We start from the raw sequence: 22601 nt of genomic DNA, 5'->3' as shown, positions 1-22601 counted from the left end.
AAATACTAAACTCTAAGTTAAAATTTGTAAATGTATATATAATACAAAACAAAATAAATAAAAATTAATACGTACCCTGCAAAAAATCAGTAAAAAAAGTTGAAAACATCTCTTTGTGCATCCAAAATATAATAACAAATCCTTCCTGACTAGATTAAATTGTGTTATTTGAGTAATATTAAGCCTAAACTTGTAAAATAAAAGGGTAAAACTTGACGAAACACGCTTCATGTGTACAAAATATAATTCAAAACACATTTAAATTGTGTTATTTGAGTAAACTTGGAGAATAATCCTGTAAACTTGGAAAAATCTCTCTCTCTCTCTCTCTCTCTCTCTCTCTCTCTCTGTGTGTGTGTGTGTATGTGTGTGTGTGTGTGTGTCCAAAATGTAATAAAAGACACGATCAAATCGTGCTATTTGAGTAAATATTAGACTAAACTTGAGAAATAAACAAATAAAAGTTGAGAACACACACTTTGTGTGCCGAAAATGTAACTAAAAGTCTTTCCTGAATAGTGTAAATAGTGTTATTTAGGTCAAAAATAGGTATAAACTTGTAAAATAATAAGTTAAAAAGTTGTAAAAATATCTTTCTGAGTCCAAAATTTAATAAAAAAATGTTGCCTGAATAGTACAAATAGTGTTATTTTGGTAAAAATTAACATAAAGTTGTAAAATAATAAGTTAAAAAATTGAAAAATGTTTTTTATGAGTGCAAAATTTAATAAAAAATGTTGCTTGAATAGTACAAATATTGTTATTTTGGTAAAAAATTAATATAAATTTGTAAAATAATAAGTTAAAAGTTGAAAAATGTTTTTTGTGAGTGCAAAATTTAATAAAAAATGTTGCTTCAATAGTACAAATATTGTTATTTTGGTAAAAAATTAATATAAAGTTGTAAAATAATAAGTTAAACGTAGAAAAAAATCTCTTTGTAAATACAAAATTTAATAAAAAATGTTGCCTGAATAGTACAAATAGTGTTATTTTGGTAAAAATTAACATAAAGTTGTAAAATAAACAAATAAAAGTTGAAAAAATGTCTTTGAGTCCAAAATTTAATAAAAGTGTTGCCTGAATAGTACAAATAGTGTTATTTTGGTAAAAAATTAACATAAAATTGTAAAATAATAAGTTAAAAATTTGTAAAAATATCTTTGCGAGTCCAAAATGTAATAAAAAATGTTGCCTGAATAGTACAAATAGTGTTATTTTGGTAAAAAATTAATATAAAGTTGTAAAATAATAAGTTAAACGTAGAAAAAAATGTCTTTGTGAGTCCAAAATTTAATAAAAAATGTTGCTTGAATAGTACAAATAGTGTTATTTTTGTAAAAATAAGGATAAGCTGTGAAAATGTTTGACATAAAGTCAAAGTTTGGTAAAAAATAAACTCAAAATTAAGTTAAATAGCACACAGTAACATTCATTTACTACCTAAATCAATAATCAAAGGGTCCTAGGTTCGTTACCCCGTGATAAAAGCAAATGGTGAAAACTGTAGGCCCCGTCCCTAATAGCTCTCCCTTCTTCATAGTACAGATAAAAAAAAACCTGCGCTAAAGCGTCCTGTGCCTTGAAGGCAAACCTGAGCGGAATATTAATTGGCGGCGGAAACCGCATAGCTTCAGAGATTTGACCCTTGCTGCGCATTCTAAGACATTCTTTGTTGTCTGATTGAATCCCTCCCCTGCCCTACAGTATTGCATACCTTTCCCCTGTTCTTGCGTACTGGTTAACCTTGGAAAAACCGGTTCTGAAAACCTACCGACGCGTTCTCTGATTGGTCAATCAGATTCTTCCTTTGTCCTAGCGTTCTGACGTCATTTGACCTTGAGCGCGCTTCCCCAAAATTCCTTTCTCCTCTACCTGCGCTGAATATTAATTCATTCTCTCTGTCTACCTTCACAGCCGAGTCGAGATTCGGAGACAGTATTCTGTCTAGCGTGTTGCACCATCGTGTTTCATAATATAATGCAATTATTACATAGTACTAATTAATAACATTACATATCGTGGGTTCGAGTACCGGGACCGTCCCCAATCGTAATTGGACCTGTACCTACAGCCATTACCACCGTTCATAGCGGTTCATAAACCATAGAAAACTTATTTTCAATATTATAAACATTAATATTAACATTTTATACGTTACATACTTTGCAGTAATGAATATAAAACCATATGCATAGCATTTAGTACCTCTAATTACCTTTTATATACATATTTTTCATAAAATAAATAAATATATATTCATAAAAAGTTATAAACATGCAAATACATAAATGTAAAGTACTCTAAGTACTTGCTAATGAATTCTAAGTACGCGCAAATAAGTTCTAAGTACGTGCAAATTAGTTATAAGTACGTGCAAATAAAAGACCACCCATGGAGAAAACAGGCCTTGGCGCATTCCGATACTACTAGTGCTCCTCTGTGCTTTGCACCACGCCAAGAAAGGCGTATAGGGGGCGTGGAGTTAGGGCCCCACTTTCTTGATTACGGCCGGTGTGATCTGATCAGTACCACGGTCCTGCCCGCCTTTACCCCACCAGCAGAGGCGCAACCACGATTTTTTGTCTGGGGGGGGGGGCAAGTACCAGGATAAAGGTACCAATAATAATAATATAATTTTAATAATAATAATAATATTACTAATAATGTTATTATAACATTATTATTATCATTATTGTTATTATTGATTTGCTTTATTTTACTTCGCTTCTTGTGCCACTTTTGGCTAATTTTCGAAGATGGTGATGAGTGATGGCATGATGAAAATGATAAATGGATACTCGCAAACATCCATGCCCAAGCCATGAACACTAAATCGTGTACGTATTCAAAGTTTCTTTAATAAATATTATATACAGCACATATTATTTAAATACATTACACAACCAATTCATCCATCTCACAATAAACCAACAGCAAAAATTACATAAATTGTCTCTGAAATGTGCACGCTCCCTTTCCTCCAAATAAATGTTCATGGATTTAAAACAAAATCAATGAAGACAAGTTATTTCTCTGTCTGGCCATTTACAATGCATTACAGCGAACAAATATAAATTGCGAGCGAAGCGAGCAAGACATTTTTTGGATCCAAAGATTAATTTAATAGGGTGCAAATAATTTCACGGAACCCCATGGCATTATATCATTTACAACTTTTGCGCCTCCCCGATGGTGTAGTGGTAACATCGTCGCCTTGTGATCAAGGTCCCAGGTTCGATACCCGGTGGAGGCACATAGTGATTTGGAACCCACTTTAAGCTATAGGTCCAGTCTCAATTAGTCTTTCTGTGCATCAAGTAGACTTAAAAAAATCAATCACATTTTAAAACTTTTCTTTTAATTTAGATCGTTCGGCACTCAGGACCGTCTCCCGCTGTACCCTAGCTACGGTTCTCAACTTGATAAGACTAAGAAAAACAGGTATTGCAAGCGAAGCGAGCAAGAACATTTTACCAAAATTATTTTTATTTGCATAAAATTTGAAGTTCTGGGAGGTAATTACACCCTGCAGCTACACTTGGCCGTCAATGTTTGCCCCCTTGCCCCCTAGAACTCATTTCCGACCAAGGTTGGGGGGCAATGCCCCCCTGCCCCCCCTGTGGTTGCGCCACTCCCCCCACCCTCAGAGTTCCCTTTATACATACAACGCTGGTAGGGCGCCGGAGCCGCTTGAACAGGTGCAAAAAAAATCCCTGTTCTCTCCCACTTCGGATTGAACCCAGGTCTCTCGTTGCCACTAATAAACAATACTGAAATAAGCTACATAGTTATTTTATAAGCAAGGAAGTGGGTTTATTTATTAACAGGAAACGTTTTTTTTTGTACAAATAACGTATTAGATATGTAAATATATGAAGTAAGTCTTGAAGCTTTCCTAGCGACGAATAATGAAAAGATTATCTCTGGCTATCGACCAGGTGAGTTGTGGAAAAGGATTCCAAGCTTTCGAGAGCTGTCTTCTGCCCTGAAGCTTTGAATATGTTCATCAACTCACCTGGCCGATAGCCAGAGAGAATCTTTTCAGGTAAGTATCTGTTTAATTATTTTAACACTAAGCATAACAAAGTTCGAATTTGTTATTAACAGAGATTTGCTTCAAAAACACGCTAGTAAAATTAAGGAGTACAAGAGATATACAAGGAGTAGTACAGACAAACAAACGTGCTTATGTCAACATGGATAACCCGTATATCAAATAAAGGGTTACATCGAAAATTATATTACAAGTAATCAATATGATTACAAGTAATCGGTGTCAATATTGCATGAGAAATCAGTCATTTACTGAAAATATTGATTTAAAAAATACACTTCTGTCATCGAAACAGCTCTAAAAATTATTCAATTTTGAAAATCCAGGCGGGGAGCGATTACCCCTCCCTCCCCATTTGCCCGCCCTGTGGGCGTCAATGAACAGAGAATAGACCCACAATACGAACGTATTACAGATGATTTGGTATTTTTCGGAAACTGCAGTCATAATATGAATATTGAATACATGTTGGAAATGTTTGAAAATATGGAAATTATACGTATGTTAAAAGAGCCACAATATGTAAAATATGTGCTAGAAGGTAATATATTAAAACGGAAATGTAAAACTGTCTATCATATAATACATGTTTGATCTTAGGCTGTATAATTAATAGCAATCCGATTTTATGCTCAATATATGGCGTTGAGGAATCATTCGCTGAAATAATGTTACTCGGTGGATAATTTGCAATATCATTAATTTTCGATCAATAGAGATTTGTTTAGTGTTGTAATGCATAGTTTGCTTATCAGGAGTTTATCATGAATCATTTACTAATTAACGATAAAATAGGGATAATTGTGTTTGATTTAGAATGGAAGGGGTGGCATTGTCCTTTCCGATAATAGGTTTGCTTGCAAAGCCTTGTTTGGGACGTGAGATTGCGCGGATTGATATAAGCGTCAATTCATACAATATAGTTCGAACTTGTTTGTTCGAACTATATCATCACAAACTCATCATATTGATGAGTTTGTGTTTTATTTTTGTGTCATATTGTTGTACAAGTACTGTAGTATCAAATATCGCATATTTGGAAGCGAGGAAGTTCGATAGAGGAACAAGGTTTAAGAAAAGTAGTTCCGCAACATGAAGGATTGTGCTCGGCGATGTTAATGCCGTGTCGTTACGAAGTCCTTGTGCATTGTAGTGCATTTGCATGCTTGAAAATAGTATACATAACGTATGGAAGCTTAACGTATTCGGTGAGTGTAATATCCAGAATTTATTTCCAGCCGAGTCGGCAATTTGACTAAAGCCTGTACGTCGAGCTGTTAGCCGTCAACATGGATGAGTGCTGTTGTAAGGACGTAACATGTAAGTAGGAAGTCGTATCTTGTGCATGTTATTCCTGGAAGTTTCTTGAAGAGACATCACTATAAAATCTCGCGAACTTTAACACGTCAAAGTGATTATGATGTTTGGTTAGCAGAATTCTATGAACTTCTCAATGCATGAAATTGTTCAGTACAGAATGTCTACGTTGATCGAGAAAATATTGTAGTGACATTATCATGACTCAAATATCTGGTTACGTTCATGACCTTTCTTGACGTTTGTGTAACAGAACCGTCTGGCAAAATCTTGTTTTGGTACCGTGATGCGTACATTTTAGCAAGCTGTGGTTTCTCATAAAGGGGCGGGGGTGATTTGCCACGGTTAAGTAGGTCTCGTGGAAAGTTCAAGGTCTTCCGACATGATTTAAGATAGTCAAAAATTCTGAATAATGTAATGCAACGACGCAATGTTCACAAACTCCTTAATAACTTATAAAGGCGCAAGAGTTACACATAGTATTCAATTGAACAGAACTTGTTTATCATCCTTGAGTAAAGTACATTATGTATTGTCTGTGGCGTGTGAAAAATAACCTAATTATCCACGAGTAAGTTAGTAATTTCGTACAATAGCTGAAATTGTCTCATGCATAAGAATAAGTAAGAAATTAATCCTCTATTCTTCTCCCTTGTAAGTACATACGATATTTTATACCTGCGAGACACGAAAATGCGAGCTTCAAGGTCAATCGTCTAGCCGTTCCTCACTTCGCCCCTCTCCCAGCGGTGGTTTCGAATTTGTAACTTCATCTCAACACGAACAGGTGCAATTCTTCGATCTCCGTGCTCCGGAACCGTTGGTTATTACTATATTACCATGAGTGACACTAATAGTGCTGATAACAATGAAAATATCCCTCGTACGCCATCGCAGCAACAGGGGAAACGATTCGGCAGGCACTGCATCAATAAACAAAGGAAGAGTATAATTGTACATGTGTACAGTTTCTCAAACGTTAGCTGATAATCCAGAAATGGTAAATACTACGAATTTCAAACAAGTTAAACAGCTGACTGGAGACGTAAGTGGCGTGGGCAGAACGACTGTTGAAAGCATTAAAAGGATCATAAATAAAGCGAAAGGAAAACTAAGCCCACTTCCTTATGCCACGGAAACACAACAAGAGTGACAATTCTGTAATACGTATAACCGGATTAGAGGAGTTTGATAAGAAAGTAGTGCATATGTGTGTTATGATCCTGCAGAATATCCAACTGCTGTAGACTTGATTTAGCAAAAAGAATAAACTTTCAGAGTTCGAAAAGATCTGTGTTACGAATTTTGCAGTTTGGGGTTTAGATACAGGAAGTGCAACGTTGGGACTAAAGTTCCTGATGGAAAGGAGATATCGCTTGTGCAGGAGTTTATTTTCGTCGTTAAATGCATGTTTTAAAAAAATATATAATCGTCGCACACTTATACTGAGCACAATATTGTGTTCTGCTTCTTATTTCTACCGTGAGCATATCAATTTATTTGTTTTTAGTTCATGCTACGTACCTCAGAAGAAAGCGCATGTGCGTTTGTTTATATTCAGTAGACATTTTTTTGGGGGGGGAGCAAATTTCTCGCTTATTCAAAAGATTCTAGTCATCCTTCTTCCATATCTGGGGGCGCTTTACCCTGAAGAGAGGTAATTCTGTAAAACCTCACATTAACCGATTTTGAGTTATTGGAAAGTTTGTCAAGTATAGAGATTGTATGAAGTTTTTTACAGTAAGAAACCGGAAGTAGCACCATATTAGATCTGATTATAATAGGTAAAAATATTGAAATTACAAATGTTATTATTTTTCGAGCTCGCATTCCACAATTCGCAAAGGTAATACAAAATATATATTTAATTTAAGCATCATATGAATATATGTATTTACACTTGAATCCGTACCTTGACATATATAAAAAGTTATACATTAATACGAAATTTAATGAAGTGCAAAAACTAGTCTTTTTTTCCTTTTTTGACAATAATTTTCCACTTTTTTATCCTTTCTAGAGGATTTTTTCCCCTTTAAAATCCGGTCTCTAGTAATAACTCATAGGACTCGAATGAACTATGCATATCAGTGGAATCCCCCATCTCTTCTGTACCTGCTTACGAGAGAGGAAGGTTTCAAATGTCAGCCACACTGAAGTAATATAAATGTATATTTTAAGGCGTAAGAAAGTAATTTTTACAGTGAACACCAGCTTCACCGTTTATGATATTTCACAATGAGTCAGCATCCCTGTCTGGAAATGAACGTTTGCAGGAATACTATTCGCCCTTGTAGGAAGCACTATGAGGTCGGGCTCATATTGTTTATTCCTGTATGTTGATTTTTGTTATTTAGTGTTGCTTTTCTGCCACATTTGACTAACTGCTATGAAGATGAGTGATGAAACTGATGAAGGAACACGATTCGAACCCGGGATCCTTGACGTCGTATCGCGCTGAGCTAACCACTCCGCTTCAGAGGTCGGCCCATGTATGTACCTATATGATTGTCCTTTCATCAATTTCGTAGCATTATGATTTATTTCCTTTATTTTACTTCGCATTTCTACCACTTTTGGATAATTGCCAAGATTAGGATGAGTGATGATATATGTTGTGTTAGAACCAGAGGGACGTAACTCCAAATTATCAAATTTATTCTTAGGAATAAGTCGGACTCTTTTAAGAAGAGTCGAGATACGTGACTCCACCTTAGTGCAAAGGGTTAGAAGGGGAGATATGTCGATCTGACTCCATATTGAGCTCTTCACAGGAAATAAGTTAACAAAACCGAAAACAACAGTTTTGGAGTTACGTTCGTCTCGTTCTCATACAACGATATGATGGAACTGATGAAGGGACACTCACAAAAAACTTCCATGCCCAGGTCGGAATTTGAACCCGGGACTCGTAGCGCTCTATGCTAACCACTCCGCCACAAAGGCCGGCAAAGCGAAAAATAGAAACATTGAATGAACAACTTTTCTCTCTGAACAAATTTTTTTATGAAGTCGAAACCGCTCACCTGAAGTGCACCGGCCAGTCGTTCTATGCTTTTGTCCTTGTAGGTGGGTGCCCCGGGGCCACGAACCGTCGCCAAAAGACCCTCTGGAATGAATGCCGATCGCGAAGATGCCACGCCAAAGCTCACTGACTCCTTCCACGGCCCTTCCTGTATAGTTAGCATAAGTGACAAGTCATTTTCCAATATGGGATCCAGGCTTCCGTTTCCTCGGACCTTTCAAGGGCATACATATTCAATGTCAAGCGCCAGTAAATTCCCTGTGTTTATAATGCAAGGTATTAGCATAAATTCCCATGTTATCGGTAGTAGAAGATGGCATTGTTATCATTTGGCAGTTGCTTTGACAAGTCCTTAATTCTACCGTTAGCTTTACTAAAACTAGGAGAAATTGAAGATGAAACGTTTAACATCTAGGTGGCCAGCACATTTGCGTTCTTACTTAGGTATCCATGTGATAAAAATGAAGATACAAACTCCTACAGGGTGCCTACTCACCGAGAATTCCGGGAATTATGCATGATTTCTGCGTGCCTTTTTCTCTCTAGACGTGAGAAATTGCAACTTTTATTATTCTAAATCCCATTGAATTTATACTAGGGCTGAACCGATGCCGATGTATCGGTATCGGCCTATACCAGTGGTATCAGTATCGGAAAGTATCGGTTGGAATTCATCTGCCGATACCAGCCTATACTTTTCCGGAATATTGGTCTTTCACGGGGTCCGCAAAAATTCTGCGCGACTCTTTCGCGGAGTCTAATTATACTGAAAATTATCCAAACTTCGAACTTTATTTTTGTTTTGCAACAATTTCGCAGAAAAATTATATCTTGTGGTTACATAACATCTATTTTAATATTCTGATTTAATTCTTGAATATTATGATGCAAATTTCTTTGTAAATTGATACACATATTTGGAGAAGAATACACACCCATATTGATCAATATTTAGAGCAAACACAGACCCTTTATATTCTTAATTTATTTGTGTGTGTTTGTGTGTGGGTGGTGAGAGGTTGAAATTGGAAAGAAATCATGTGTTTGTATCCTTGAATTTTTAGAAAGTTCTCCTTGAAAACTGGGAATTATACTTGAATTTTATCATTGTTAGAGTTGCAAAAAACACGGCTTTTTTGAATGGACGTTTATTTTTCTCGATAAAAAGCCGGCTTTTTTTGGAAGAAAACCGGAAATTTTGGCTTTTTACCAATTGCAGCTAACCTACCTTCACTTGAAGTTACTGTTATGAGTTTACAGGTTTGTAATGACATATTTTACAACTAGCTAAACAAAATGTACATGATGTAGCAACCAAGAGGCAGATATTGACCAATCCCAGTGGACACATATTGTGTAATGGTTCAGATACAATTTTAACCTTAGCTTACCGAGGAGGGGTTTGCAGACCCATCACCTCTATTTTTTAGATTTTTCAACTGTTTGAAAATAAATTACATTGTTCCATAGGATGTTCACAATATTTCTGTATTACCTTTGTTCATAAAAACATAAACGTAATGTAATTAGGAGGTAAAATGAACTTGGTGGGCATATCAGGAGCCATCTTTGAATGTGTCTCATTCAAGACACTCATGCCATTGACAGTGTCGTACAATTGGTTGATAATGATGGTAATTATTGCAGTTAATATATTTAATAAACAACTGCACTTTTACAAACAAAAGAGCATTAAAATAATTACATAAAATAAATAGATTTTGTGCGTTTTAGTGAATGATAAAATATATGTGACACACTCACGCAATAATTGGTTAATACTTTTTAATAATGATAGTAATTTTTGTAATAATTATAATTAATAAATAACTGCACATATACATGTATAAGCAGCAAAAGTAGTGGTAGTGGCCCGGTTCTAAAACCTCATTTGGGGCTCGAATCATCATGTGGGGCTCGTCGGTGTTGCCAACCCACTCTACAAAAATTCCACTATATGATATTTTGAAGTTTTTTATGATGTATATTTTGAGGGGGCAGAGTTGGCAACACTGTGGGCTCTTACTGTAGCCTTTTATGAGGGGGGTCTATTGCCCCTCTGTTTACATCTGGCAACACTGCCGTAGATTTTTTGACAGTGTTGTTAACCTACTGGGTTTTTCACTGTAAACTTTTATTAAAGGGCCTGAGGGGTCCATGTACTTTTTATGTCTGGCAACACTGTTGGGGGCCTAGTGTTGGCGACCTGTGGGCTTTTACTGTAGCTTTTTATGAGGGGGACCTATTGTCCTCTTTTTACATTTGGCAACTCTATTGGATGTTTCTTCTTTGAGGCTTGGGTTTTGCCAACCCATCCGAAGAAAATTCCACTATATGATTTTTCACTGGCTAAGCTAACCTACAAATAGGAATTGGCAACACTGACGAGGCTCGAATCATTATTTGAGCCTCGTCGGTGTTGCCTACCCACTCTACAAAAATTCTACTATATGATCTTTCACAGGCTAAGCTAACCTACAAATAGGAGTTGGCAGCACTGACTTATAAACCCATTGGGTCCTCTTGGCATGTTTTTTCATGATGTGTTGCTAGGCTATTAAGCATCTTGGCGTATACAATGTATATATTTTGAGAGGGGGTTATAGTTTTTTTATGCTGTACGAATACTGGGAGCTTGACAGTGACAACCAACAGAGTAGGTAAACCTACATCCAGGAACTGGCAACACTAGTTTCTGACAGTGAATTTGAAATAAAATATTAAACAAAATACATGAGTAAGCACTGTGGGTACAAATAGTACCAGTGTTATGCCCCCAACTCCAACTGGGCAACTGGGGGAAATAATTGTACAACAATTTGTACCTAATTGTACAATACTTGTACCTAATTGTACAACATATACACAGACATAAAAGAAAAAGCCTTCCCGCAACTTACTTCATGTACAATTTATATGATTTTACAACTGTGAAAAGAAAGCATATGTGTTCTGTATGCACATATTTATTCTTATTTTTCGAAGTTGAATGAAAGCACATGTTTTTACGTTCTCGTAATACTAACCTTGCTCTACTGATTTTAAATTGCTTCCATCCGCTTTTTTTTTTCTGTGTTATTTCCGTATGCACGCAACATTCGCTTTCAATAGTATAATGAAACACAGAAGGAGTGTTAGTATAGCAGGCTCCGAGTTTACAATTTATTAAATTAAACAATAATTTATGTAAGAATATACTTGTACTTACCGAACACAAAATAATAAAAGCACATGTGAATGTTTGCGTGTGTTTATGTTATATGACGACTGAGTAAAAAAATAATGTTGACTCCCCGAAAGATAAAGTTCCTAGTTCGACATCAGATGCATGCAAATTTTATGTTTTGCTCTCCAAAATCTTGATTTTATGTTTGTGCTATTTGTCATACAGCAGAGGAGGAGGAGGGAGAGGGAGGGGAGGGGGTACTATTAGCGCCATCTATTAGCAAACAATAGAAATAAAAAGTAGGTCCAACTTTTTCAACACCCAAATATTTTGAATGTTTTCGCTTAGTAATACGATCTAGCTGAAGACGTTTAAAAGAGTACTCTTAGTCGACGAAGCTAATTGCTAGGGCCCTTATATTACTAAAATATTCTTTAATTTGCATATTTCTCATACCGCCAGTAGTACAGGTGGCCGGGTACCCAGTCATCATTTGGCGCTCGAATCATCATTTGGCGCTCGATCGCCTTAATGGATTTCTCTCGTAAGGCATGATCTTCACTTGATGGCGCAGTGTTGTTAACTCCTTACCCGAAAAAAATCACCAAGGTTGTGGCGCTTGTTGTAGCCTTTTATGATGTATATTTTGAGGGCAGAGTTGGCAACACTGTGGGTTTACTGTAGCCTTTTATGAGGGGGGCCTATTGCCCTCTGTTTACATCTGGCAACACTACCGTAGATTGACAGTGTTGTTAACCTACTGGGTTTTTTCACTGTAAATTTTCATCAAAGGACCTGAGGGGTCCATGTACTTTTTATGTCTGGCAATACTGTTGGGGGCCTAGTGTTGGCAACACTGTGGGTTTACTGTAGCCTTTTATGAGGGGGGCCTATTGCCCTCTGTTTACATCTGGCAACACTACCGTAGATTTTTTGACAGTGTTGTTAACCTACTGGGTTTTTCACTGTAAATTTTCATCAAAGGACCTGAGGGGTCCATGTATTTTTTATGTTTGGCAATACTGTTGGGGGCCCTAGTGTTGGCGACACTGTGGGTTTTTACTGTAGCCTTTTATGAGGGGGGTTTATTGCCCCCTTTTTATATTTGGCAATTTTATTGGATGTTTTTTTTGAGCCTCGTTGGTGTTACCAACCCATCCGAAGAAAATTCCACTATATGATCTTTTACTGGCTAAGCTAACCTACAAATAGAAATTGGCAGCACTGACTTATAAACCTATTGGGTCCTCTTGGCATGTTTTTTCATGATGTGTTGCTAGGCTATTGGGCATCTTGCCGTATACAATGTATATATTTTGAGAGGGGGGTTATAGCTTTTTATGCTGTACGAATACTGGAAGCTTGACAGTGACAACCAGCAGAGTGGGTAAACCTACATCCAGGAACTGGCAACACTAGTTTCTGACAGTGAATTTGAAATAAAATATTAAACAAAATACATGAGTTAGCACTGTGGGTACAAATAGTACCAGTGTTGTGCCCCCAACTCCAACTGGACAACTGGGGAAAATAATTGTACAACAATTTGTACCTAATTGTACAATACTTGTACCTAATTGTACAACATATACACAGACATAAAAGAGAGAGTCTTCCCGCAACTTACTTCATGTACAATTTATATGATTTTACAACTGTGAAAAGAAAGCATATGTGTTCTGTATGCACACATTTATTCTTATTTTTCGAAGTTGAATGAAAGCACGTGTTTTTACGCTCTCGTAATACTGACCTTGCTCCACTGATTTTAAATTGCTTCCATCCGCTTTTTTTTCTGTGTTATTTCCGCATGCACGCAACATTCGCTTTCAATAGACAGAAGGAGTGTTAGTATAGCAGGCTTCGAGTTTACAATTTATTAAATTAACAAATAAATTTATGTAAGAATATACTTGTACTTACCGAACACAAAATAATAAAAGCACATGTGAATGTTTGCGTGTGTTTATGTTATATGACGACTGAGTAAAAAAATAATGTTGACTCCCCGAAAGATAAAAGTTCCCGGTTCGACATCAGATGCATGCAAATTTTATGTTTTACTCTCCAAAATCTTGATTTTTATGTTTGTGCTATTTGTCATACAGCAGAGGAGAAGAGGGGAGAGGGAGGGAAGGGGCTACTATTAGCGCCATCTATTAGCAAACAATAAAAATAAAAAGTAGGGTCAAACTTTTTCAACACCCAAAAATTTTAAACGTCCTCGCTTAGTAATACGATTAGCTGAAGATGTTTAAAAGAGTACTCTTAGTCGACGAAGCTAATTGCTAGGGCCCTCATATTGCTAAAATATTCTTTAATTTGCATATTTCTCATACCGCCATATGTTGTTCTATTTGACTTCTTCCAAAAAAATGCTAATTAGCGAGAGTTAATTAAGCAAGGCAAGTAAAAGAAGCAAAATAGAACAATGTGTAGCGGCGTGAGAATATGTAAAAATTCGATTCAGAGGTGGATCGAATTAAAGTTGGGGGATATTTTGCATTTTTTCCCTATAATGTACAAAACATTTACCGTACATAATCTTTTCCATTTACAACAGTATAAAATAAGAGGAATGTGTGACAATATCCATATTAATTAGGAAAGTATGTTGTATGCTAGGTTAGCTAATTGTGTCTTCTACAGCTTCACTGTATAGAGGGAAGATGGAAAAAGAGAGCTCTACGGAAACTGACGCTCTTAACAATATTGTACGTCCGTGAAAATTACATATATAAATAAGACTTAAGCGTATTATCTGCTTTCATGTCAGATTTTCCCAACCTGTGAGCTGTAGTGTTTAGGCGGCAAACGACCTGCTCAAATATGATACTGCTGACAATATTGTACGCCCGTGAAAATTATATATAAATAAGGCATAAGCGTATTATCTGCTTTCATGTCAGATTTTCCCAACCTGTAAGCTGTAGTGTTTAGGTGACAAGCGACCTGCTCAAATATGATACCGCTGACAATATTGTACGTATATTGTATTGTATAGGAGACTAGAAGCATATAATTTGGCGAAAAAAAAAAAAAAAAACCCAAGTAAGGTCATAGAGAATAGTTAAAAAAAAGTGAACAATTATATTTTGCATTGCACAGCATTAGGTATTAAATAACATACCCCAAAAAATCTCTGCATTATGCGTTCTGAAAAAAATTGCCCCCTACGTGCCAAACTGCTGTGTCAAGTAAATATTTTCAAAAGCACTGTCGTACTTGTGTGCCGGGAAAGCGAATATGTGCAACCAAACTGTGCTCTAAGTGTGGAAAAAATTTTTCTATTGCCAACTTCAAGTTGTTTTTTTTTTGACACGTATATATATTATTATTTTTTTTAACAGAGGAAGAAAGTCCGTGCTTCGGAAAACGCGATGATGTGCGTAATGATATCTTTCCTCCCCTGCATAGACTTGTACCAATCTACTGTGTACCGTCTTCTTCCCTCCATCGCCTCGTACAGTTCGTCCGACCTCTCGTTCAATTTTTCCCCTGCAGCCGAAAGCAGAATGTTGAGATCACCGCACCTCAGGCCGCTGATCTCCCGAAGATGGTCCTTGAGAACCATTTCACAAGGGATGCGAAATTCCGGCGTCGTTCTTGCTATGATTACAAGTTTCCCTACATCCTTACAATCTCCGTTTACTGCGTGTTTAAATATTTTACATAGTAGCTCGGGCGGCAAATCAGTTATACGAGGCATGTTGTTATTATTATTATTTTTCACTCTATGTTATTTATATACCCCACCCCAATTTTTTGTTTCGTGTTCATGGCGATGGTGGTACCCAGTGCGGCGACCCGTTCACCCAGTAATGCGTCTCTGCTCACAAACCTTTCGAAAGCTGCGTGCTCTAACTTTCTGTCTGCTTCGTGACGTGCATCCAGATCCGTCTGCGTGGTGTTGTAAGCGATGTCGTGATTTTTGCATGCGGCGTCCAACGGATTCACACCCTTGTCCCCTCTCTCCAATTTTTTCTCGAGTTTGGTACCCGGTCCGCAGTACTGGTAGCCAGGTAAATGCATCTCAAAAGGGTAACTTGTTCTCGAAAAGTTTGGAGCAATCCAAATACTAGCAACTGATGAAACTGTACGATGGTCTGGACATTGCAACGTTCGCCTCGGAAATAAATCCACTCGACGATTGTCGTGAAAATTCAGTCGTTGTGTTCGACGACGCTATCCTGGAAAATCAAAATAAAATTCGTAACTTTTTCACGCAAGGTCGTCACAAAGGAATGGATTGCTTCTACCTAGCTCAAACGTTTTCCAAAATTCCAAAACAGTTACTACGAGACAACGCTAATTTCATATGTTTGTTTCGTCAAGATCACACCAACCTCAAGCACGCGTACGATGACTACGTAGGCGGAGACATGAACTACAATCAATTTTCGGAACGCTGCTGCTCTACTTGCTGGAACGGTGACGATTTCGGATTCGCGACGATCGACATGACGAGGAAACCCAACGACGGAAAATACAGAAACAAAATTAACGACTTTCTAAACGTTGTAACGTTGTGAGAAACGACGTTTATTTATATACGTATATAAACAGATTCTACTCAATATTTATGTAACGTTCTGTCAGTGGTATCCTGAGAAACCAGCAAATGAAGTGGCTAAGTTGGTATCCCAGTGCAGTGGTGTGTCAGTGTCTGCAGTTTTAAGAGTTATGAAAGAGAGAATGACCGGGAGAGTAACAATGTATGCGGCTGCATATTCGTCTGATGTTTTGAGAGCGGGTTCTCACATTCAGAAACTCTTATATAAAATGAATAGGTGCGGCGAACTATGAGTGTAACAGCAGATGATTGCGGTCATGGATCAGCTGACGCGGAGTGATACATCGAATCGGTGAGACCGTTTGTTTACAGAAGGTGTCGGGGTTTGTGATTTAGACCTTAGCTTGGATTAGAGATTGATGCGCTTATGTATGTGTGTAAACATTAAGGCATTGACTTGTTAAGAATGTTACATCAATAATGCTGTCTCGGGAATGTTATGCTTTTTTTTCTCTATAAAAAAGAGAAATGTTTGTTGATTGTTTGGTTAAAAAGAATTTCCTAATTATTTGTTTTGTTTGCATAAAGATTGATACACTTACAGCTATATATGTGCATTAACTTGTTAAGAATATCACATCAATAATACCGGCTCGGAAATGTCATGTCCTCTTCCTCTATAGAAGGTCATATAAAATGTGCTAATTGGTTGGCTAAGGGGGATTTCCTGATTAGTAAATTGAGGTTATAAATACGTACGTATAAAGGTTTTGCTAATATGGAATGCTAAAGCTCAGTACTTGGCTCTCTCAGGGATTCGAATTCTATTAGGTTAAACAGCATAGAAATTTCACAGCAAGAATTCTCATATTTACTGACGATATTCTTAACAACCTGTGTTGTGATTCCACTATAAACTGTATACAAAATATGCAGTCCCTAGAATGAGATGGACGAGGCTTATGAACCTCGACCTATACAGTTGTACAATCTGACAATGATTGGATGTTTTTTTTTGTTTTTTTTAAGCATAGCAGAGTGTTTTCGCTTATTTTAATATCAGGCAACAATGTTAGAAAGTGGCCCCCCAAGAATACAATTTAAAATCACTAATGTGATATGAACTTTTTTTTACTTGTGTGTATTTGAATATGAAAGTGAGGTACTTTGAATAATTGAGGAGAACAATCACAAATAAGCTTGCAACGGTATTGGGAGGGGTCACGAGTTCAAACTTCAAACAATTTCTGTTAATCTGCTAAGACGATATCAGTACGAAAATTTGTAAAAAAGAAGAGGCAATTTTAGCTAATAACAACGATGAGGATGAATAATGATAATTATGATGAAATTGATGTGTGGCACTTAGAAAAAACAAAAACTTCAAAGTGTATTGCACCAACAGCTACCCCCTCCCCAAATACAAGGCAGTTAACAGAGGTGTATTTTTGTTGGTTTACGAGTCTGAGGGCTTAAGTTAGTATGTTCACTATAGCTATACATATTAAAAAATGAAATGACCTGAGCAATAAAATATAACAATACCGATTCTGGCTTTTTGTCGGATGACGTAGTGGTAATGTTGTTGCAATCCCACACCCTGATGGTGTATAAACTTAAATGTTTTGCATAACATGAAATATTGTTAATGGGAATGTGTTGTTTCTAATGTTAAATATAGAAAGCAGATAACAAGAAAAAGAAGAAAAGAAATAATGTTGCAGGTAGATACGGAGCCTCAGCCCAAACACATATATGATCAGACGGGATGTCAACGATGCATTCATAACTAACATGTGATTATTCAAAAATTGAAATAGTACAGTGGGAAACAACCAACTAACTAACTCTCTAAGCTTTTTTTTAAAACCCGAAGAGAGCAAATACAAGCACAAGCGTAAATAATTAAATAAGTTACAAGGGGTTCGAATCTTTTGATCTAGGTATGGATGCAGACAGGTACTAAGTTTTGTGTGTGATAATGGAAAATCCCTCTTCAATATAATAACATAGTGGTAATGTTTGGTCTTGCCTTGTTCCTATCGATAACATAGTGGTTACACGAAAGAAAGAAATAAAAAAAAAATTAAAACACTGCGTCCCCCTATTAAGAAATACTTCTCGAAATTTATTCAACTTTTTTGTTCTCTTCCTATCTTCGTAACTAAAAAAAAAAATGTTTTGTCAAACGTTTGGATGACTGAAAATATTAAAACATATGATGTAATAATAAAATGTTGTTGCATTGTAATCAAATGAATTCGTTGAATATGTAGAATATGGTGGGATATATCTTAAAATGTTAGAAGCTATTTGTTATGGTATTTTTTCTTTTTCTCTCTCTCTCTCTCTACTCTTTCTTAAATTTTCATCATCATAGTTAAAATTAATCCAAGAGAAAATATATATTTTGTGTTGACATGGGAAACATGCAATAAAAAATGCATGATCAGTAGTTAAGGTCAAGAGCTGAATAAACAGTGAGGGTGATACACGCAAGCTTCCAGCTGTGTGATTAGTACAAAATTGGGAGATGGAAGGCTTTTGTTGCTAAATCTTCAAGTTTAAGAAGGCAAAATAATTAGTTGGTTAATACGGAGCTAATTAGGAACTGGCATCCTCGAAGCTTCATGCTGCAAGCCTCGCTTTTTACAAGTGCATTTCCGACATGATCCTCATGCTTTTTTTTTTTGTTACAGATAACATCAAATGCCGTGACATGCGATTTTCCGGCTCTTCTATTCACAACACAAATACTTATGTTTCTTTTTATATCGCAACGATGAAGATAATTAGTACTATATGGGGTTCGGTGAATCTCAGACTTCCAAGAAAAAATGAAACTCCTGTAGGATTTTCCGTGTAGCAGTGAGAGACACTAACTAACTAACTAACTCCCTAGCCTTCTTAAACCCGAAGGTTCATGGCTGCAGCAACACAGGCCTTCCATCTGTCCCTATCTTGAGCAAGTTCTATATACTCTTTTCTATCCCTACCGATTTCCTTTAGGTCCATCTCAACGTTGTCTCTCCATCTTTGTTTTGGTCTTCCTACAGGTCTCTTAAGTAGGTTTAATTCAGGAAATGCATGTCTTCTCGTTTAATATCTAAGAAAATAAAAGTTAAAATATACAAAACAGTAATTTTGCCTGTAGTATTATATGGGTGTGAAACTTGGTCTCTTACAATTGAAAAAAGAACATAAATTGAGAGTATTTGAAAATAAGATCCTTAGGAAAATATTTCAGCCTAAAAGGGGTGAAGAAACAAGTGAATGGTGAAGGTTACATAATTTAGAAGTACATATTTTATGTTAGTTTCCAAGTATTATTAGATTGATGATTAAATCACGAATATTTAGGTGGGCACGAAATAGAAAGGAATAAAGGAGATTTTACAGGAATCTTGTTGGGAAACCTGATGGTAAAGGACCAAAACGAAGATGGAGATGGATCTAAAAGAAATCTGTAAAGATTGGAATAGAATATATATATAAATTTTGCTCAGGATAAGTACAAATTGAACTGTAACCACGAATTTTCAGAATCAAGAGTGCTAGAGAATCAGTTAATTAATTAATATTTAATGTAATAAAAGTAGTAATATAGTATTCTTATTGAGAAGAGAATTTCTACAAAACTTATTTTCCTCGTACGTTTATTAATAGCAGTTACATTTGACATGTTTGACTAATCGCGAATCAACGTACGGAAGCCGTTGGAAGCAGTTTGAAGACTGAAATGGCCATGGAAGAACACTTATTATAATTTTAATATTTTAGTATAATGTTTTGGGAATTGCTTCTCGATAATGTTTGGTATTTAATTTAATCTGTTGTTAGATAAAATACATAATTATTAGAATTTAAGGATGGAATATATGAACAGCCAATGAATGATACGTTTGACTAATCGTGAAGATGAGTATCACAGTACGTTCTATACGTTCTTATATAAACGTTGAAACGTTTAAGAACGTTTACCGAAACGTTGAAACGTTTAAGAACGTTTACCGAAACGTTGAAACGTTTAAGAACGTTTACCGAAACGTTGAAAAGCGAGGCTTGCAGCATGAAGCTTCGAGGATGCCAGTTCCTAATTAGCTCCGTATTAACCAACTAATTATTTTGCCTTCTTAAACTTGAAGATTTAGCAACAAAAGCCTTCCATCTCCCAATTTTGTACTAATCACACAGCTGGAAGCTTGCGTGTATCACCCTCACTGTTTATTCAGCTCTTGACCTTAACTACTGATCATGCATTTTTTATTGCATGTTTCCCATGTCAACACAAAATATATATTTTCTCTTGGATTAATTTTAACTATGATGATGAAAATTTAAGAAAGAGTAGAGAGAGAGAGAGAGAAAAAGAAAAAATACCATAACAAATAGCTTCTAACATTTTAAGATATATCCCACCATATTCTACATATTCAACGAATTCATTTGATTACAATGCAACAACATTTTATTATTACATCATATGTTTTAATATTTTCAGTCATCCAAACGTTTGACAAAACATTTTTTTTTTAGTTACGAAGATAGGAAGAGAACAAAAAAGTTGAATAAATTTCGAGAAGTATTTCTTAATAGGGGGACGCAGTGTTTTAATTTTTTTTTTATTTCTTTCTTTCGTGTAACCACTATGTTATCGATAGGAACAAGGCAAGACCAAACATTACCACTATGTTATTATATTGAAGAGGGATTTTCCATTATCACACACAAAACTTAGTACCTGTCTGCATCCATACCTAGATCAAAAGATTCGAACCCCTTGTAACTTATTTAATTATTTACGCTTGTGCTTGTATTTGCTCTCTTCGGGTTTTAAAAAAAAGCTTAGAGAGTTAGTTAGTTGGTTGTTTCCCACTGTACTATTTCAATTTTTGAATAATCACATGTTAGTTATGAATGCATCGTTGACATCCCGTCTGATCATATATGTGTTTGGGCTGAGGCTCCGTATCTACCTGCAACATTATTTCTTTTCTTCTTTTTCTTGTTATCTGCTTTCTATATTTAACATTAGAAACAACACATTCCCATTAACAATATTTCATGTTATGCAAAACATTTAAGTTTATACACCATCAGGGTGTGGGATTGCAACAACATTACCACTACGTCATCCGACAAAAAGCCAGAATCGGTATTGTTATATTTTATTGCTCAGGTCATTTCATTTTTTAATATGTATAGCTATAGTGAACATACTAACTTAAGCCCTCAGACTCGTAAACCAACAAAAATACACCTCTGTTAACTGCCTTGTATTTGGGAGGGGGTAGCTGTTGGTGCAATACACTTTGAAGTTTTTGTTTTTTCTAAGTGCCACACATCAATTTCATCATAATTATCATTATTCATCCTCATCGTTGTTATTAGCTAAAATTGCCTCTTCTTTTTTACAAATTTTCGTACTGATATCGTCTTAGCAGATTAACAGAAATTGTTTGAAGTTTGAACTCGTGACCCCTCCCAATACCGTTGCAAGCTTATTTGTGATTGTTCTCCTCAATTATTCAAAGTACCTCACTTTCATATTCAAATACACACAAGTAAAAAAAAGTTCATATCACATTAGTGATTTTAAATTGTATTCTTGGGGGGGCCACTTTCTAACATTGTTGCCTGATATTAAAATAAGCGAAAACACTCTGCTATGCTTAAAAAAAAAACAAAACATCCAATCATTGTCAGATTGTACAACTGTATAGGTCGAGGTTCATAAGCCTCGTCCATCTCATTCTAGGGACTGCATATTTTGTATACAGTTTATAGTGGAATCACAACACAGGTTGTTAAGAATATCGTCAGTAAATATGAGAATTCTTGCTGTGAAATTTCTATGCTGTTTAACCTAATAGAATTCGAATCCCTGAGAGAGCCAAGTACTGAGCTTTAGCATTCCATATTAGCAAAACCTTTATACGTACGTATTTATAACCTCAATTTACTAATCAGGAAATCCCCCTTAGCCAACCAATTAGCACATTTTATATGACCTTCTATAGAGGAAGAGGACATGACATTTCCGAGCCGGTATTATTGATGTGATATTCTTAACAAGTTAATGCACATATATAGCTGTAAGTGTATCAATCTTTATGCAAACAAAACAAATAATTAGGAAATTCTTTTTAACCAAACAATCAACAAACATTTCTCTTTTTTATAGAGAAAAAAAGCATAACATTCCCGAGACAGCATTATTGATGTAACATTCTTAACAAGTCAATGCCTTAATGTTTACACACATACATAAGCGCATCAATCTCTAATCCAAGCTAAGGTCTAAATCACAAACCCCGACACCTTCTGTAAACAAACGGTCTCACCGATTCGATGTATCACTCCGCGTCAGCTGATCCATGACCGCAATCATCTGCTGTTACACTCATAGTTCGCCGCACCTATTCATTTTATATAAGAGTTTCTGAATGTGAGAACCCGCTCTCAAAACATCAGACGAATATGCAGCCGCATACATTGTTACTCTCCCGGTCATTCTCTCTTT

General features: G+C 36.0%; 1 protein-coding gene and 1 long non-coding RNA gene across 2 annotated transcripts in view; one reads left to right on the top strand and one right to left on the bottom strand.

Annotated features, from left to right (window-relative positions):
* LOC145979837 (very long chain fatty acid elongase AAEL008004-like) overlaps positions 1-8481 on the bottom strand; it is a 94023-nt gene extending 85542 nt beyond the window's left edge. The window contains exon 1 of the mRNA XM_083112886.1: positions 8401-8481. The gene's annotated coding sequence lies outside the window, so the exon portion shown is untranslated. The remainder of the gene's footprint in view (positions 1-8400) is intronic.
* Positions 1-22601, top strand: part of LOC145996692 (uncharacterized) — a 186440-nt gene that overhangs the window by 99690 nt on the left and 64149 nt on the right. The gene's annotated exons all lie outside the window — the stretch shown is intronic.

Source organism: Lepisma saccharinum, chromosome 1 (assembly GCF_977018435.1).
Source record: "Lepisma saccharinum chromosome 1, izLepSacc3.1, whole genome shotgun sequence".
NCBI classification, from domain to species: Eukaryota; Metazoa; Arthropoda; class Insecta; order Zygentoma; family Lepismatidae; genus Lepisma; species Lepisma saccharinum.
This window is presented reverse-complemented; position numbering and strand designations above follow the sequence as displayed.